Source organism: Salmo salar, chromosome 19 (genome assembly GCF_965601325.2).
Source record: "Salmo salar chromosome 19, fSalSal1, whole genome shotgun sequence".
Taxonomy (NCBI): Eukaryota; Metazoa; Chordata; class Actinopteri; order Salmoniformes; family Salmonidae; genus Salmo; species Salmo salar.
In genome coordinates this window covers 88,266,996-88,285,752 of record NC_138309.1, presented here as the reverse complement: position 1 = coordinate 88,285,752, position 18,757 = coordinate 88,266,996, and positions in this window count along the sequence as shown.

The following is an 18,757-nucleotide window of genomic DNA, read 5'->3' as shown; positions in this document are numbered from 1 at the left end:
ATGACTGATATTCACACAGTGGATGACTGATATTCACACCTTTGATGCCTGATATTCACACAGTGGATGACTGATATTCACACAGTGGATGACTGATATTCACACAGTGGATGACTGATATTCACACAGTGGATGACTGATATTCACACAGTGGATGACTGATATTCACACAGTGGATGACTGATATTCACGCAGTGGATGACTGATATTCCCACAGTGGATGACTGATATTCACACAGTGGATGACTGATATTCACACAGTGGATGACTGATATTCACACAGTGGATGACTGATATTCACACAGTGGATGACTGATATTCACACAGTGGATGAATGATATTCACACAGTGGATGAATGATATTCACACAGTGGATGACTGATATTCACACAGTGGATGACTGATATTCACACAGTGGATGAATGATATTCACACAGTGGATGAATGATATTCACACAGTGGATGACTGATATTCACACAGTGGATGAATGATATTCACACAGTGGATGAATGATATTCACACAGTGGATGACTGATATTCCCACAGTGGATGACTGATATTCACACAGTGGATGAATGATATTCACACAGTGGATGACTGATATTCACACAGTGGATGACTGATATTCACACAGTGGATGACTGATATTCACACAGTGGATGACTGATATTCACGCAGTGGATGACTGATATTCCCACAGTGGATGACTGATATTCACACAGTGGATGACTGATATTCACACAGTGGATGACTGATATTCACACAGTGGATGACTGATATTCACACAGTGGATGACTGATATTCACACAGTGGATGAATGATATTCACACAGTGGATGAATGATATTCACACAGTGGATGACTGATATTCCCACAGTGGATGACTGATATTCACACCTTTGATGACTGATATTCACACAGTGGATGACTGATATTCACACCTTTGATGCCTGATATTCACACAGTGGATGACTGATATTCACACAGTGGATGACTGATATTCACACAGTGGATGACTGATATTCCCACAGTGGATGACTGATATTCACACAGTGGATGACTGATATTCACGCAGTGGATGACTGATATTCACGCAGTGGATGACTGATATTCCCACAGTGGATGACTGATATTCACACCTTTGATGACTGATATTCACACAGTGGATGACTGATATTCACACCTTTGATGACTGATATTCACACAGTGGATGACTGATATTCACACAGTGGATGACTGATATTCACACAGTGGATGACTGATATTCACACAGTGGATGACTGATATTCACACAGTGGATGACTGATATTCACGCAGTGGATGACTGATATTCACGCAGTGGATGACTGATATTCCCACAGTGGATGACTGATATTCACACAGTGGATGAATGATATTCACACAGTGGATGACTGATATTCACACAGTGGATGACTGATATTCACACAGTGGATGACTGATATTCACACCTTTGATGACTGATATTCACACAGTGGATGACTGATATTCACACAGTGGATGACTGATATTCACACAGTGGATGACTGATATTCACACAGTGGATGACTGATATTCACACAGTGGATGACTGATATTCACGCAGTGGATGACTGATATTCCCACAGTGGATGACTGATATTCACACAGTGGATGACTGATATTCACACAGTGGATGACTGATATTCACACAGTGGATGACTGATATTCACACAGTGGATGACTGATATTCACACAGTGGATGAATGATATTCACACAGTGGATGAATGATATTCACACAGTGGATGACTGATATTCACACAGTGGATGACTGATATTCACACAGTGGATGAATGATATTCACACAGTGGATGAATGATATTCACACAGTGGATGACTGATATTCACACAGTGGATGAATGATATTCACACAGTGGATGAATGATATTCACACAGTGGATGACTGATATTCCCACAGTGGATGACTGATATTCACACAGTGGATGAATGATATTCACACAGTGGATGACTGATATTCACACAGTGGATGACTGATATTCACACAGTGGATGACTGATATTCACACAGTGGATGACTGATATTCACAGGCTTAGTGGCCAACTGGATGATTTAAAAAAAAACTGCCACATATACCCTTGACGATAACCTTTCCTTAGTATCCACAGCACACAGTGTTGTTCCCAAGGACACAGCTCGATGCATCTTCAAGGATACCTTAAACATGACCAAATCTGAATCAAATAAAAACCCCTCACATCTGGGAAAAATTGAATCAGTATTGATCTGAAAACTTTCATTACACAAACTCGACAACCCAACGAACGACTTGCATCATAAGGCAGTCCTGGGCCCGTTATTCACAACGCGTCTCAGAGAACTGATACTGATCATAATGAATAAGCGGGAACTGATCTTATATCAGATGGTCCTCTGTAGTTCAGTTAGTAGAACATGGTCCTCTGTAGTTCAGTTAGTAGAACATGGTCCTCTGTAGTTCAGTTAGTAGAACATGGTCCTCTGTAGTTAGTAGAACGTGGTCCTCTGTAGTTCAGTTAGTAGAACATGGTCCTCTGTAGTTAGTAGAACGTGGTCCTCTGTAGTTCAGTTAGTAGAACATGGTCCTCTGTAGTTAGTAGAACATGGTCCTCTGTAGTTCAGTTAGTAGAACATGGTCCTCTGTAGTTCAGTTAGTAGAACATGGTCCTCTGTAGTTAGTAGAACATGGTCCTCTGTAGTTCAGTTAGTAGAACATGGTCCTCTGTAGTTAGTAGAACGTGGTCCTCTGTAGTTCAGTTAGTAGAACATGGTCCTCTGTAGTTCAGTTAGTAGAACATGGTCCTCTGTAGTTAGTAGAACATGGTCCTCTGTAGTTAGTAGAACATGGTCCTCTGTAGTTAGTAGAACATGGTCCTCTGTAGTTAGTAGAACATGGTCCTCTGTAGTGCAGTTAGTAGAACATGGTCCTCTGTAGTTCAGTTAGTAGAACATGGTCCTCTGTAGTTAGTAGAACATGGTCCTCTGTAGTTCAGTTAGTAGAACATGGTCCTCTGTAGTTCAGTTAGTAGAACGTGGTCCTCTGTAGTTCAGTTAGTAGAACATGGTCCTCTGTAGTTCAGTTAGTAGAACATGATCCTCTGTAGTTCAGTTAGTAGAACATGGGCTTGCAAGGCCAGGATAATGGGTTTGATTCCCGGGACCACCCATACCTAGAAAATGTATAACTGCATTTCGCTTTGGATACAAATGAAATGCCATATATACAGATAATGAATATGAGGTTGAAAAGTGACGGAGATCCCCTTTAACAGACCGTAAGCCAGATACAGAGCGTTCAGAAAGTATTTAGACCCCTTGACTTTTTACACATTTTGTTACGTTACAGCCTTATTCTAAAATGGATTACATTGTTATTTTCCCCTCATCAATACCCCATGATGACAAAAAAAAAAAAGTTTTTTTTTTGCTTTGTCTTTGTGGAGTGATTTGTGTTATCATCTTTGCTAATTAAATACCAGAGGACGGTGGATTGTCTATTTGAGCGCACATTCTTCAGGTCAATGTATCCACCTTTTGACCAAGGCTCAGACTTTCCAAAAAATCAGGCAAGGCCAGTAATACAGCCGGCTTGATGAAAGGCTCCCTGTTTAACCAGCTAGACTTTTGATACCAGTTGGTATTGAACGATCTCACCTTTTCATCCTTCTTCATGAAACTAATCTCAGGCAGAGGTCGACTCTCGCTTTTTATTCGCACTTTATCCGTGTACACCAGAGAATGAAAGGGGTTCTTCAACAAAAACTCCAGGTTTGGCCATTCTACCGTTTTTGCGGAGAGAACTGCCCGCTCGTGCTGGTAGCTAGCTAGCTACTGAAGTTAGCAAGGCAAATGTAAATAAATTGCACAAAAAGGAAACAAAAATGTAGTTCTTAAACCAAGGAAACAATTTATAATATACCTTCTCCATCTCCTGTAATTTGGAGAAAAAAAACAAATTTAATTTTATCCAAAAAATGCTCAACTATCACTGTTCACTTTTAATCTCTATCCAACAATGTCACCAAGCTTCTCAACACATAGAATCCCCATAATGCTTGTGTAGAACAATCCCAATACAACACACTAGGTTCGTTCTCTGATATTAAACCTATGATTGGATGGACAACATGTCAGTTCATACTGCGAAAGCCTTGATGGGTTGGAGGACGTCCTCCGGAAGTGGTCATAATTACCATGTATGTCTATGGAAGGGGGTGAGGCCTACGAGCGTCCTAAGTTTTCTATTGAAGTCAATGTACCCAGAGGAGGACGGAAGCTAGCTGTCCTCTGGCTACACCGTGGTGCTAACCCAGTCATTGCTGCTGAAGATACTGTAGACCTTCATTGCAAAACAGTGTATTTTTAATCAATTATTTGGTGACATATTGTCACGGTTGTCGTAAGGTTGAGACCAAAACGCAGCGGGTAAATGTACACTCATCTTCTTTTATTATTGTGAAGAAGGAAAAACACCAAAAACGTATACAAAAACACAAAACTAACTAGACAGTCTTGTCAGGCACACATAGCTAAACAAGAACAATCTCTCACAAAATACCAACACAAACACATACCTATTTATAGGACCCTCAAATCAGAGGCAACTAGAAAACACCTGCCTCCAATTGAGAGTCCAACCCCCCAATTAACTAAACATAGAAATACAAATGACTAGACTAAACATAGAAATACATAAAAATAGAACAGTGCCCAAAACCCGGAATAATAAATCAAACACCCAACTACTAACACAACCAGCCCGAACCACATAAAACAAATACCCTCTGCCACGTCCTGACCAAACTACAATCACAAATGACCCCTTTTACTGGTCAGGACGTGACACATATGAATATTTTTAGTATAGTTTTTATCTAAAATGGACAACTTTTTTAATGTTTCACTATTTTTTGGGGGGGGGGAATTTCACTGAGTAGGATGGTCCTCCCCTTCTTCCTCTGAGGAGCCTCCACTGGTATATATATATATATATATATATATATATATATATATATATATATATATATATATATATATTATATTAGCACTCCTACTCTGAGAGATTTCATGAATACTGGTCCAGTAGTCCTGAAATGACACACACGCACAAACAAAACATTCCTCGGAGTAAAACTTTTCTAGACGACTCCAGACGTGTAATTTACCCTTTAGGAACTTCTCATCTCAAGTTCAGAGCGGAGTGTAATTGTCTGTCCGTCTTATTGTTTTGCTATGGTAGCCATTTTTAATCTTAATTAGCTGTCAGCAATAGTGAAAATGACGTTAATTCGCCTCGTTATTTTCTCCCCTCTGCCTGGAGGCTATGCTCGTCATCCGACACTGACAATAATTAAACCTCTGCTTCAGCTGGACTGTCTTAATGCTATGACTCTCTCTGCCGAGCAGCATTACATCTGTTTCCCACCCATGTAATGTGTGAGATGGCCAGGGTTAGACCCCGTGTAACTTCTCACGGCAATTTGTTCTCCCGGAAGAGCTCGACAATATTACAGCAAGCAATTCTGCTTATCCATACTATAGATATCATTCACACAACTTTGTTAAGAAATGTTAACCAGAAGTTTGTCCATTGTGCTTGAAAATGGATATTAGATTCTTATACAGTACCAATAGAGTAACATTGGTGCAGTGACTTTAACAGGATCACAGGGCTGACGTCCTCAGATCTCAGGCCTCACTCCATTCCCTTTGACCTCCACAAAATCTGATGGACATCAGCCCTGTGATCTATTAAAGTCACAGCACCAATCAAATCAACTTTTTATTTATCACCTGCGCAGAATACAACACGTGTAGGTAGACCTTACTGTGAAATGCTTCCTTACAAGCCCTTAACCAACAGTGCAGTTAAAGAAAGAGCTAAGAAAATATTTACCAAATAAACTGAAGTTAAAAATAATAACAAGTAACACAGTAAAATAACAATAACAAGGCTATATACAGGGGGTACCAGTACCGAGTCAATGTGCGGGGGTGCATGTTATCCGAGGTAATTTGTACATGTAGGTAGGGGTGAAGTGACTATGCATAGATAATAAACAGCGAGTAGCAGCAGTGTACAAAACAAAAGACGGGGGAGGTGGGGTCAATGTAAATAGTCCGGGTAGACATTTGATTAATTGTTCAGCAGTCTTATGGCTTGCGGGTAGAAGCTGTTAAGGAGCCTTTTGGTCCTAGACTTGGCGCTCTGGTACCGCTTGCCATGCGGTAGGAGAGAGAACAGTCTATGACTTGGGTGGCTGGAGTCTCTGACAATTTTTTGGGCTTTCCTCTGACACCGCCTGGTATATAGGTCCTGGATTGCAGGAAGCTTGACCCCAGTGATTTACTGGGACGTATGCACTACGTGCATAGGTGGTTATGCAACTGGTCAGGATGCTCTTGATGGTGCAGCTGTAGAACTTTTTGAGGATCTGAGGACCCATGCCAAATATTTTCAGTCTCCTGATGGGAAAAAGGTGTTGTCGTGCCCTCTTCACGACTGTCTTAGTGTGTTTGGACCATGATAGTTCATTGGTTATATGGACACCAAGGAACTTGAAAGTCTCGACCCGCTCCACTACAGCCCCTTCAATGTAACTCTATTAAAGTCACGGCACCAATGTAACTCTGTTGAAGTCACGGCACCAATGTAACTCTGTTGAAGTCACGGCACCAATGTAACTCTGTTGAAGTCACGGCACCAATGTAACTCTGTTGAAGTCACGGCACCAATGTAACTCTGTTGAAGTCACGGCACCAATGTAACTCTGTTGAAGTCACGGCACCAATGTAACTCTGTTGAAGTCAGAGAGCCAACAGATCAGACACCTAGCCACATACATATTATTTGTATTTATTTAACCTTTATTTAAACTAGGCTAGTCAGTTAAGAACAAATTATTATTTACAATGACGCCCTACCGGGGTACAGTGGGTTAACTGCCTTGTTCAGGGGTTAGACCGGCAGATTTCTACCGTCATCACACCTCCACTTAAAGATAGAGATGTGTTACGTGTGGTGGTTACTGAATTAAAGCCATATGGACCTGAGGACAGTGTGAAATGATCATATCCTCATCCCATAATCCTATTAACTCTAAAACCATAGCCATGGTAAGTCACCTCACTTTGAACTGAGCATTTTTATCTAGATCCTTCCTGGGTTTGGAGGATCAGGCAGAGGAGAGGAGGAGCAGGGGGAGGAGTGGGGGAGAGGAGGAGCAAGGGGAGGAGAGGGGGAGAGGAGGAGCAAGCGGAGAAGAGGGGGAGAGGAGGAGCAAGGGGAGGAGTGGGGGAGAGGAGGAGCAAGGGGAGGAGAGGGGGAGAGGAGGAGCAAGGGGAGGAGAGGGGGAGAGGAGGAGCAAGGGGGGGAGAGGAGGAGCAAGGGGGAGGAGTGGGGGAAAGGAGGAGCAGGGGGAGGAGAGGGGGAGAGGAGGAGCAGGGGGAGGAGTGGGGGAGAGGAGGAGCAAGGGGAGGAGAGGAGGAGAGGAGGAGCAGGGGAGCAGTGGGGGAGAGGAGGAGCAAGGGGAGGAGAGGGGGAGAGGAGGAGCAAGGGGTGGAAAGGGGGAGAGGAGGAGCAAGGGGAGGAGTAGGGGAGAGGAGGAGCAAGGGGAGGAGTGGGGGAGAGGAGGAGCAAGGGGAGGAGTAGGGGAGAGGAGGAGCAGGTGGAGGAGTGGGGGAGAGGAGGAGCAAGGGGAAGAGAGGGGGAGAGGAGGAGCGAGGGGGAGAGGAGGAGCAGGGGGAGGAGTGGGGGAGAGGGGGAGAGGAGGAGCAAGGGGTGGAAAGGGGAAGAGGAGGAGCAGGGGGAGGAGAGGGGGAGAGGAGGAGCAGGGGGAGGAGTGGGGGAGAGGAGGAGCAAGGGGAGGAGTAGGGGAGAGGAGGAGCAGGTGGAGGAGTGGGGGAGAGGAGGAGCAAGGGGAGGAGAGGGGGAGAGGAGGAGCAAGGGGAGGAGTGGGGGAGAGGAGGAACAAGGGGAGGAGTGGGGGAGAGGAGGAGCAAGTGGAGGTGTAGGGGAGAGGAGGAGAAGGTGGAGGAGAGGGGGAGAGGAGGAGCAAGGGGAGGAGTGGGGGAGAGGAGGAACAAGGGGAGGAGTGGGGGAGAGGAGGAGCAAGGGGAGGTGTAGGGGAGAGGAGGAGAAGGTGGAGGAGAGGGGGAGAGGAGGAGCAAGGGGAGGAGAGGGGGAGAGGAGGAGCAAGGGGAGGAGAGGGGGAGAGGAGGAGCAAGGGGAGGAGAGGGGGAGAGGAGGAGCAGGAGTAGGATATGGGGAGAAAGAAGGAGTAGGAGGAGGAGTGGGGGGAGGAGAGGGGGAGCCGGAGGATGATAGGAGGCGCCGGAGAAGGATATGGGGAGAAGAGGGGCAGGAATAGGAGATAAAGAGGAGCAGGAGAGGAGAGAGGAGAGCAGCACAGATGTTTGTAATGACAAAATGATAGTGGGGTAAAAATACCATCATGGAGCTTGAAGGAGGCATCTCACCCCCTAGACATAGAGGTCTAAATAAATAACATAATTCATATCACGACTGTTGTTTTAGGCTGTGAGTGTCTCTATTAGATCCCATGGGACTCTCTCTTCAGAAGCAGAATGCTCACTGTAATTACTTCATATCGATGAGGTTTAGATAATCCTCAAAAGACTATGTGATATAAAGCCAATACGGCACTTGGATAAACTAAGGAACTGCACAATATACTAGAACAAGGGTATTCAAATCCTATCCTATGAAGTCCAGACTACTGCTGGTTTTCTGTTCTACCTAATAATTAATTGCACCCACCTGGTATCCCAGGTCTAAATCAGTCCCTGATTAGAGGGTGAATCACCCACCTGGTATCCCAGGTCTAAATCAGTCCCTGATTAGAGGGGAATCATTGCATTGCTTGCTGTTTGGGGTTTTAGGCTGGGTTTCTGTACAGCACTTTGAGATATCAGCTGATGAACGAAGGGCTATATAAATACATTTGATTTGATTTGATTTGATTTGAATCACCCACCTGATATCCCAGGTCTAAATCAGTCCCTGATTAGAGGGGAATCACCCACCTGGTGTCCCAGGTCTAAATCAGTCCCTGATTAGAGGGGAATCACCCACCTGGTGTCCCAGGTCTAAATCAGTCCCTGATTAGAGGGGAATCACCCACCTGGTGTCCCAGGTCTAAATCAGTCCCTGATTAGAGGGGAATCACCCACCTGGTGTCCCAGGTCTAAATCAGTCCCTGATTAGAGGGGAATCACCCACCTGGTGTCCCAGGTCTAGATCAGTCCCTGATTAGAGGGGAATCACCCACCTGGTGTCCCAGGTCTAAATCAGTCCCTGATTAGAGGGGAATCACCCACCTGGTGTCCCAGGTCTAAATCAGTCCCTGATTAGAGGGGAATCACCCACCTGGTGTCCCAGGTCTAAATCAGTCCCTGATTAGAGGGGGAATAACCCACCTGGTGTCCCAGGTCTAAATCAGTCCCTGATCAGAGGGCAATCACCCACCTGGTGTCCCAGGTCTAAGTCAGTCCCTGATTAGAGGGGGGAATCACCCACCTGGTGTCCCAGGTCTAAATCAGTCCCTGATTAGAGGGGGAGAATGAAACAAAGCAGTAAAACTGGCTTTGAGGTTCAGTTTTTAATTTGAGGGTGATAGAGCGTCTCAGGGACAGGCAGGCAGCACAGAGTTACTAGAATGTACTTTACTTTAAGGAACTCTGATGCTCATGTTGTTGGTGTTATCTTGTGAGTTACAGGCCTCGACTTTTTCCACATTACAAAGTGGGATTAAAATAGATTTCATTGTCATTTTTTGTGAACAAACTACACAAAAGACTCAAAGTGGAAGAAGAATTGAAACATTTCTACAAAAAAATATGGAAAATAAAACACTAATATATCTTGATTAGATAAGTATTCAGCCCCCTGAGTCAATACATGTTAGAATCACCTTTGGCAGCGATTACAGCTGTGAGTGTTTCTGGGTAAATCTCTAACAGCTTTCCACACCTGGATTTTGTGACATTTGGCCATTATTCTTTTCTAAATTCTTCAAGTTATGTCAAACTGATTATCATTGATAGATCACCATTTTCAGGTCTTGACATGTATTTTCAAGCAGATTTAAGTCAAAACTGTAACTCGGCCAGTCAAGAACATTCACTTTCTACATGGTAAGTAACTCCAGTGTATATTTGGCCAATGTGTTTTAGGTTATTGTCCTGCTGGAATGTGAATTCATCCCCCAGTGTCTGTTGGAAAGCAGACTGAACCAGGTTTTCCTCTAGGATTTTGCCTGTGCTTGCTCTATTCCGTTTAATTTTATCCTGAAAAACTCCCCAGTCCTTGTAGATGACAAGCATACCCATAACATGATGCAGACACCACAATAGATGAAAATATGGAGAGTGGCACTCAGTAATATGTTGTATTGGATTTACCCCAAACATAACACTATGTATTCAGGACAAAAAGTGAATTGTTTGACACATTTTTTTGCAGTATAGTGCCGTGTTGCAAACAGGATGCATGTTATGGAATATTTTTTTTCTGTGCAGGCTTCCATCTTTTCACTCAATTATGTTAGTGTTGTGGAGTAACTACAATGTTGTTGATCCATCCTCGGCTTTCTCCCATCACAGCCATTAAACTCTGTAACTGTTTTAAAAAGTCACCATTGGTGAAATCCATGAGTGGTTTTCTTCCTCTCCGGCAACTGAGTTAGAAAGGATGCCTGTATCTTTGTATTGACTTAATCATCCAAAGTGTGATTAATGAATTGGGGTTCCTGAGTGGCGCAGCAGTCTAAGGCACTGCATTTCAGTGCTAAAGGCGTCACTACAGACCCTGGTTCGATTCCAGGCTGTATCACAACCGGTTGTGATTGGGAGTCCTCTAGGGTGGTGCACAATTGACCCAGCTTTGTCAGGGTTAGGGTTTGGCTGGGCTAGGCCATCATTGTAAATAAGAATTTGTTCTTAACTGACTTGCCTAGTTAAATAAAGGTTAAATAAAAAATTCACTTCAGCATGGTCACTGTCTGCTTTTTATTTTTATTTTGACCCAACTACCAATTGGTGCCCTTCTTTGCGAGGCATTGGAAAACCTCCCTGGTCTTTGTGGTTGAATCTGTGTTTGAAATTCACTACTCGACTGAGGGCCCTTACAGACAATTGTATGTGTGGGGGTACAGAGATGAGGTAGTCATTCAAAAATCCCTGCAATTTATGTGACTTGTTGAGCAGATTTTTACTCATGCACTTATTTAGGCTTGCCATGACAAAGGGGTTGAATACTTGATGTATGAACATTTTTATGAAAAATGCCCGATAACAGACACGCCCAGAACGTTGAGAGGAACCTCCTCAGCCCGATAACAGACACGCCCAGAACGTTGAGAGGAACCTCCTCAGCCTGATAACAGACACGCCCAGAACGTTGAGAGGAACCTCCTCAGCCTGATAACAGACACGCCCAGAACGTTGAGAGGAACCTCCTCAGCCTGATAACAGACACGCCCAGAACGTTGAGAGAACATTTTAAAAAGATCGAGACTCACTGACGATCAATTATAACATGTCAGAACACAGAAAAACACACACACTCTCCATTCCTCCATCTCTCTATCCCTCCATCTCTCAATCCCTCCATCCTCAATCTCTCCATCCCTCTATACTTTCACCTCTCTATCCATTCATCTCTCAATCCCTCCATCCCTCCATACCTTCTTTCCCTCCATCCCTCCAACCCTCCATCCCTCCATACCTTCCATCCCTCCATACCTTCCATCCCTCCATACCTTCCATCCCTCCATACCTTCCATCCCTCCATCCCTCCATACCCTCCATCCCTCCATACCTTCCATCCCTCCATACCTCCATACCTCCATACCTCCATCCCTCCATCCTTCCATCCCTTCCATCCCTCCATCCTTCCATCCCTCAATCCCTCCATACAGTCCATCTCTCCATCTTTCCATCCCTCCATACCTTCCATCCCTCCATACCTTCCATCACTCCATCCTTCCATACCGTCCATCCCTCCGTACCTTCCATCCCTCTATTCCCAATTACCTTCCATTCCTCCATCCCTCCATACCTCCATCCCGCCATACCTTCCATCACCCATACCTTCCATCACCCATACCTTCCATCTCTCCATACCTTCCATCCCTCCATACCTCCATCCCTCCATACATTCCATCACTCCATCCCTCCATACCTCCATACCTTCCATCCCTCCATACCTTCCATCCCTCCATACCTCCATCCCTCCATACATTCCATCACTCCATCCCTCCATCCCTCCATACCTTCCATCCCTCCATACCTTCCATCCCTCCATACCTTCCATCCTCCATCCCTCCATACATTCCATCCCTCCATCCCTCCATCCCTCCATCCATTCCATCCCTCCATCCCTCCATACATTCCATCCCTCCATCCCTCCATACATTCCATCCCTCCATCCCTCCATCATCCATCCCTCCATACCTTCCATCCCTCCATCCTCCATCCCTCCATACCTTCCATCCCTCCATACATTCCATCCCTCCATCCCTTCATCCCTCCATACCTTCCATCCCTCCATCCTCCATCCCTCCATACCTTCCATCCCTCCATCTCTCTGTCCCTCCATCCCTTCTTCCCTCTATCCTCCATACCTTTCATCCCTCTGTCTCTCCATCCCTCCATCCCACCAACCCTCCATCCCTCCTTACCTTCCATCCCTTCTTCCCTCTATCCTCCATACCTTCCATCCCTCCATCCCTCCGTCTCTCCATCCCTCCATCCCACCAACCCTCCATCCCTCCCTAGCAGGTGCTTCTGCTACTGCTACGGTCTCTTTTTAATTTGCTACATGTTCCGTATTCATTCAAAAGGACATTAGATTTTCCTCCTCTCTCCTCATTAAGTGCAGTGAGAATCAGCGAAGAAGCAGTGAAGAAACACTCCCGGGACCTGCATGATTACCGTATATCATTACTATCACACCCGGAGGAGGTACGTGGGCCGTGCCTAACCCGCCTCGACCCACGCGAACATATTAGCAACGGAACACTCATTTTCATCCATAATTTTATGCACCACTTGTATTCCGAAGCAAGGCTTGTTAGATTTGTATTGGTAAGCGATTGGCTAACATGCTCAATGCGTTCTGATTGGCTAATAGCTTCTGTCCTGTCGCCTTGCTTCACCAACTCACTGGTAGGGAGGAGATTTCGCTAAATCATAGACACATAATGTGAAAGCTACAGCAAGTTGTTGGTGAAGAAGATCAAGGGGAGATTTAAAAATGAGTGTTTCCACAGCTTCTGTAGTTACTGTTACTGCTACTAAGCTGGTGCTAGCTAGCCTCTATGCAATTGAAATTACATGGCTGGTTAACTAGCTAGCTAGCATCAGAGCCTTCTGGGTAGTCTGTATCTAATGGTTGTTACTTTGTGTAACAGAGCAATAGGTACTTGTCAGTTGGTAGACTAGTTTAGAAAATAATTGTTTGCTCTGTGTATATTTGGCGTACAGGGTAAGTTTTGCAAGTTCATGGTTGGTTTTGCAAGTTCGCAAGCTGAGATCTCTTGGGTGAGCTAGCTAGAACAACAAAAACTAGCTAGCTAGCTATTATATCAGATATACATCTTCAGGAAAAGCAAGTATAGAGCTAGCTAGCAGGGTAGAGCTAGCTAGCAGGGATAGAGCTAGCTTGCAGGATAGTGCTAGCTAGCAGGGATAGAGCTAGCTTGCAGGGATAGAGCTAGCTTGCAGGATAGTGCTAGCTAGCAGGGATAGAGCTGCCTAGCAGGGATAGAGCTAGCTTGCAGGATAGTGCTAGCTAGCAGGGATAGAGCTGCCTAGCAGGGATAGAGCTGGCTTGCAGGATAGTGCTAGCTAGCAGGGATAGAGCTGCCTAGCAGGGATAGAGCTAGCTTGCAGGATAGAGATAAGCAGTAGAATGGCCTTACTGAAGAGCACAGTGACTTTCAACGTGGCACCGTCATAGGATGTCAACTTTCCAACAAGTCAGTTCGGCAAATTTCTGCCCTGCTAAAGCTGCCCCGGTCACTATTAGTGCTGCTATTGTGAAGTGGAAATGTCTAGGATCAACAACGGCTCAGCCACAAAGTGGTAGGCCACACAAGCCCACAGAACAGGAACACCGAGTGCTGAAGCACGTAACAATCGTCTGTCCTCAATTGCAACACTCACTACCGAGTTCCATAACTGCCTCTGGGAGAACAGTTCGTCGGGAGCTTCATGAAATAGGTTTCCATGGCCAAGCAGCCGCACACAAGCCTAAGATCACCATGCGCAATGCCAAGCGTCGGCTGGAGCGTTGTAAAGCTCGCCGCCATTGGACTCTGGAGCAGTGGAAACGCCTTCTCTGGAGTGATGAATGACGCTTCACCATCTAGCAGTCCGACAGACGAATCTGGGTTTGGCGGATGCCAGGACAACGCTACCTGCCCCAATGCGTAGTGCCAACTGTAAAGTTTGGTGGATGAGGAATAATGGTCTGGGGCTGTTTTTCATGATTCGGGCCCCTTAGTTCCAGTGAAGAGGAAGGTTCTTTCCTGTTTCAGTATGACAATGCCCAGTGCACAAAGCGAGGTACATACAGAAATGGTTTGTCGAGATTGGTGTAGAAGAACTTGACTGGCCTGCACAGAACCCTGACCTCAACCCCATCGAACACCTTTGGGATGAATTGGAATGTCGACTGCGAGCCAAACATCACTGCCCCCCCCCCCTCACTAATGCTCTTGTTGCTGAATGGAAGCAAGTCCCCGTAGCAATGTTCCAACATCTAGTGGAAAGCCTTCCCAGAAGAGGGGAGGCTGTTCTAGCAGCAAAGGGGGGGGACCAACTCCATATTAATGGTCATGATTTTGGAATGAGATGTTGGACGAGCAGGTGTCCACATACTTCTGGCTGTGTAGTGTATGTAATGGGGAATTGATAATAAAAATAAAAATCAAAATAAAAGGGCTAACAATTCAAAACAATGAAACAATTAAAATAATTCACACAATGCAACAATGAATGTGCAAGAATCGGGACGTCTGAGCCATTCAGGAGAGAGACTGGCCTATGTCTTCACAACACACCTCTCGGCCGCTTCTTGTCTCAACATTTTAAGTTATACTCAAGACCCATTTTCCTCCACACATACTTTAGACGCTTTACACTTGACAGCCACAACTCAATAATCAGTTAGGCCCTATTGACAAAACACGCTGCTCAAATTGCAGACTTCTCAAATAGGCCTAGAGCGAAAAACCCCAACCGATGACAGAGTTTTGGGAAACCCTGGGCTTTAGTCACGCTCTCTGGTGACGTATTTAAAATGATTTTATTTATTTCTGTATTGATAGGAGTAATTATATAATTTGGGCCAATGTATTTCCATTTACTGTTCTATTAGACCCACCACTATGTCATTTCTCTCCTGTTCTATTAGACCCACCACTATGTCATTTCTCTCCTGTTCTAATGGACCCACCACTATGTCATTTATCTCCTGTTCTATTAGACCCACCACTATGTCATTTCTCTCCTGTTCTATTAGACCCACCACTATGTCATTTCTCTCCTGTTCTATTAGACCCACCACTATGTCATTTCTCTCCTGTTCTATTAGACCCACCACTATGTCATTTCTCTCCTGTTCTATTAGACCCACCACTATATCATTTCTCTCCTGTTCTATTGGACCCACCACTATGTCATTTCTCTCCTGTTCTATTGGACCCACCACTATGTCATTTCTCTCCTGTTCTATTAGACCCACCACTATGTCATTTCTCTCCTGTTCTATTAGACCCACCACTATGTCATTTCTCTCCTGTTCTATTGGACCCACCACTATGTCATTTCTCTCCTGTTCTATTGGACCCACCACTATGTCATTTCTCTCCTGTTCTAATGGACCCACCACTATGTCATTTCTCTCCTGTTCTATTGGACCCACCACTATGTCATTTCTCTCCTGTTCTATTAGACCCACCACTATGTCATTTCTCTCCTGTTCTATTGGACCCACCACTATGTCATTTCTCTCCTGTTCTATTGGACCCACCACTATGTCATTTCTCTCCTGTTCTATTGGACCCACCACTATGTCATTTCTCTCCTGTTCTATTGGACCCACCACTATGTCATTTCTCTCCTGTTCTATTAGACCCACCACTATGTCATTTCTCTCCTGTTCTATTAGACCCACCACTATGTCATTTCTCTCCTGTTCTATTGGACCCACCACTATGTCATTTCTCTCCTGTTCTAATGGACCCACCACTATGTCATTTCTCTCCTGTTCTATTGGACCCACCACTATGTCATTTCTCTCCTGTTCTATTGGACCCACCACTATGTCATTTCTCTCCTGTTCTATTGGACCCACCACTATGTCATTTCTCTCCTGTTCTATTGGACCCACCACTATGTCATTTCTCTCCTGTTCTATTAGACCCACCACTATGTCATTTCTCTCCTGTTCTATTAGACCCACCACTATGTCATTTCTCTCCTGTTCTATTGGACCCACCACTATGTCATTTCTCTCCTGTTCTAATGGACCCACCACTATGTCATTTCTCTCCTGTTCTATTGGACCCACCACTATGTCATTTCTCTCCTGTTCTATTGGACCCACCACTATGTCATTTCTCTCCTGTTCTAATGGACCCACCACTATGTCATTTCTCTCCTGTTCTATTGGACCCACCACTATGTCATTTCTCTCCTGTTCTATTGGACCCACCACTATGTCATTTCTCTCCTGTTCTATTGGACCCACCACTATGTCATTTCTCTCCTGTTCTATTAGACCCACCACTATGTCATTTCTCTCCTGTTCTATTAGACCCACCACTATGTCATTTCTCTCCTGTTCTATTGGACCCACCACTATGTCATTTCTCTCCTGTTCTAATGGACCCACCACTATGTCATTTCTCTCCTGTTCTATTGGACCCACCACTATGTCATTTCTCTCCTGTTCTATTGGACCCACCACTATGTCATTTCTCTCCTGTTCTATTGGACCCACCACTATGTCATTTCTCTCCTGTTCTATTGGACCCACCACTATGTCATTTCTCTCCTGTTCTATTAGACCCACCACTATGTCATTTCTCTCCTGTTCTATTGGACCCACCACTATGTCATTTCTCTCCTGTTCTATTGGACCCACCACTATGTCATTTCTCTCCTGTTCTATTAGACCCACCACTATGTCATTTCTCTCCTGTTCTATTGGACCCACCACTATGTCATTTCTCTCCTGTTCTATTAGACCCACCACTATGTCATTTCTCTCCTGTTCTAATGGACCCACCACTATGTCATTTCTCTCCTGTTCTATTAGACCCACCACTATGTCATTTCTCTCCTGTTCTATTGGACCCACCACTATGTCATTTCTCTCCTGTTCTATTGGACCCACCACTATGTCATTTCTCTCCTGTTCTATTAGACCCACCACTATGTCATTTCTCTCCTGTTCTATTAGACCCACCACTATGTCATTTCTCTCCTGTTCTATTGGACCCACCACTATGTCATTTCTCTCCTGTTCTATTGGACCCACCACTATGTCATTTCTCTCCTGTTCTATTAGACCCACCACTATGTCATTTCTCTCCTGTTCTATTAGACCCACCACTATGTCATTTCTCTCCTGTTCTATTGGACCCACCACTATGTCATTTCTCTCCTGTTCTAATGGACCCACCACTATGTCATTTCTCTCCTGTTCTATTGGACCCACCACTATGTCATTTCTCTCCTGTTCTATTGGACCCACCACTATGTCATTTCTCTCCTGTTCTATTAGACCCACCACTATGTCATTTCTCTCCTGTTCTATTGGACCCACCACTATGTCATTTCTCTCCTGTTCTATTGGACCCACCACTATGTCATTTCTCTCCTGTTCTATTAGACCCACCACTATGTCATTTCTCTCCTGTTCTATTGGACCCACCACTATGTCATTTCTCTCCTGTTCTATTAGACCCACCACTATGTCATTTCTCTCCTGTTCTATTGGACCCACCACTATGTCATTTCTCTCCTGTTCTATTAGACCCACCACTATGTCATTTCTCTCCTGTTCTATTGGACCCACCACTATGTCATTTCTCTCCTGTTCTATTGGACCCACCACTATGTCATTTCTCTCCTGTTCTATTAGACCCACCACTATGTCATTTCTCTCCTGTTCTATTGGACCCACCACTATGTCATTTCTCTCCTGTTCTATTAGACCCACCACTATGTCATTTCTCTCCTGTTCTATTAGACCCACCACTATGTCATTTCTCTCCTGTTCTATTGGACCCACCACTATGTCATTTCTCTCCTGTTCTATTGGACCCACCACTATGTCATTTCTCTCCTGTTCTTTTGGTTTTCATATCAGCTTTATTTCGTTGTCCAGTAGCCAACGGCTACTTGTTGAATCTTTAGATTCCCTTCTTTCTAAGATTCTAACAGAGATTTTCATCTCTGTCACATATGGAACCGCTATCAGGTGTGCTGTTTAGAATGGTGTTTTCCCAGGTGGTCCCAGATAGATAGAGTTGAAGTCGGAAGTTTACATACACCTCAGCCAAAAACATTTCAACTCAGTTTTTCACAATTCCTGAAATGTAATCCTAGTAAAAATTCCATGTCAGTTAGGTTCACCACTTTATTTTAAGAATGTGAAATGTCAGAATAATAGTAGAGAGAATAATTTAT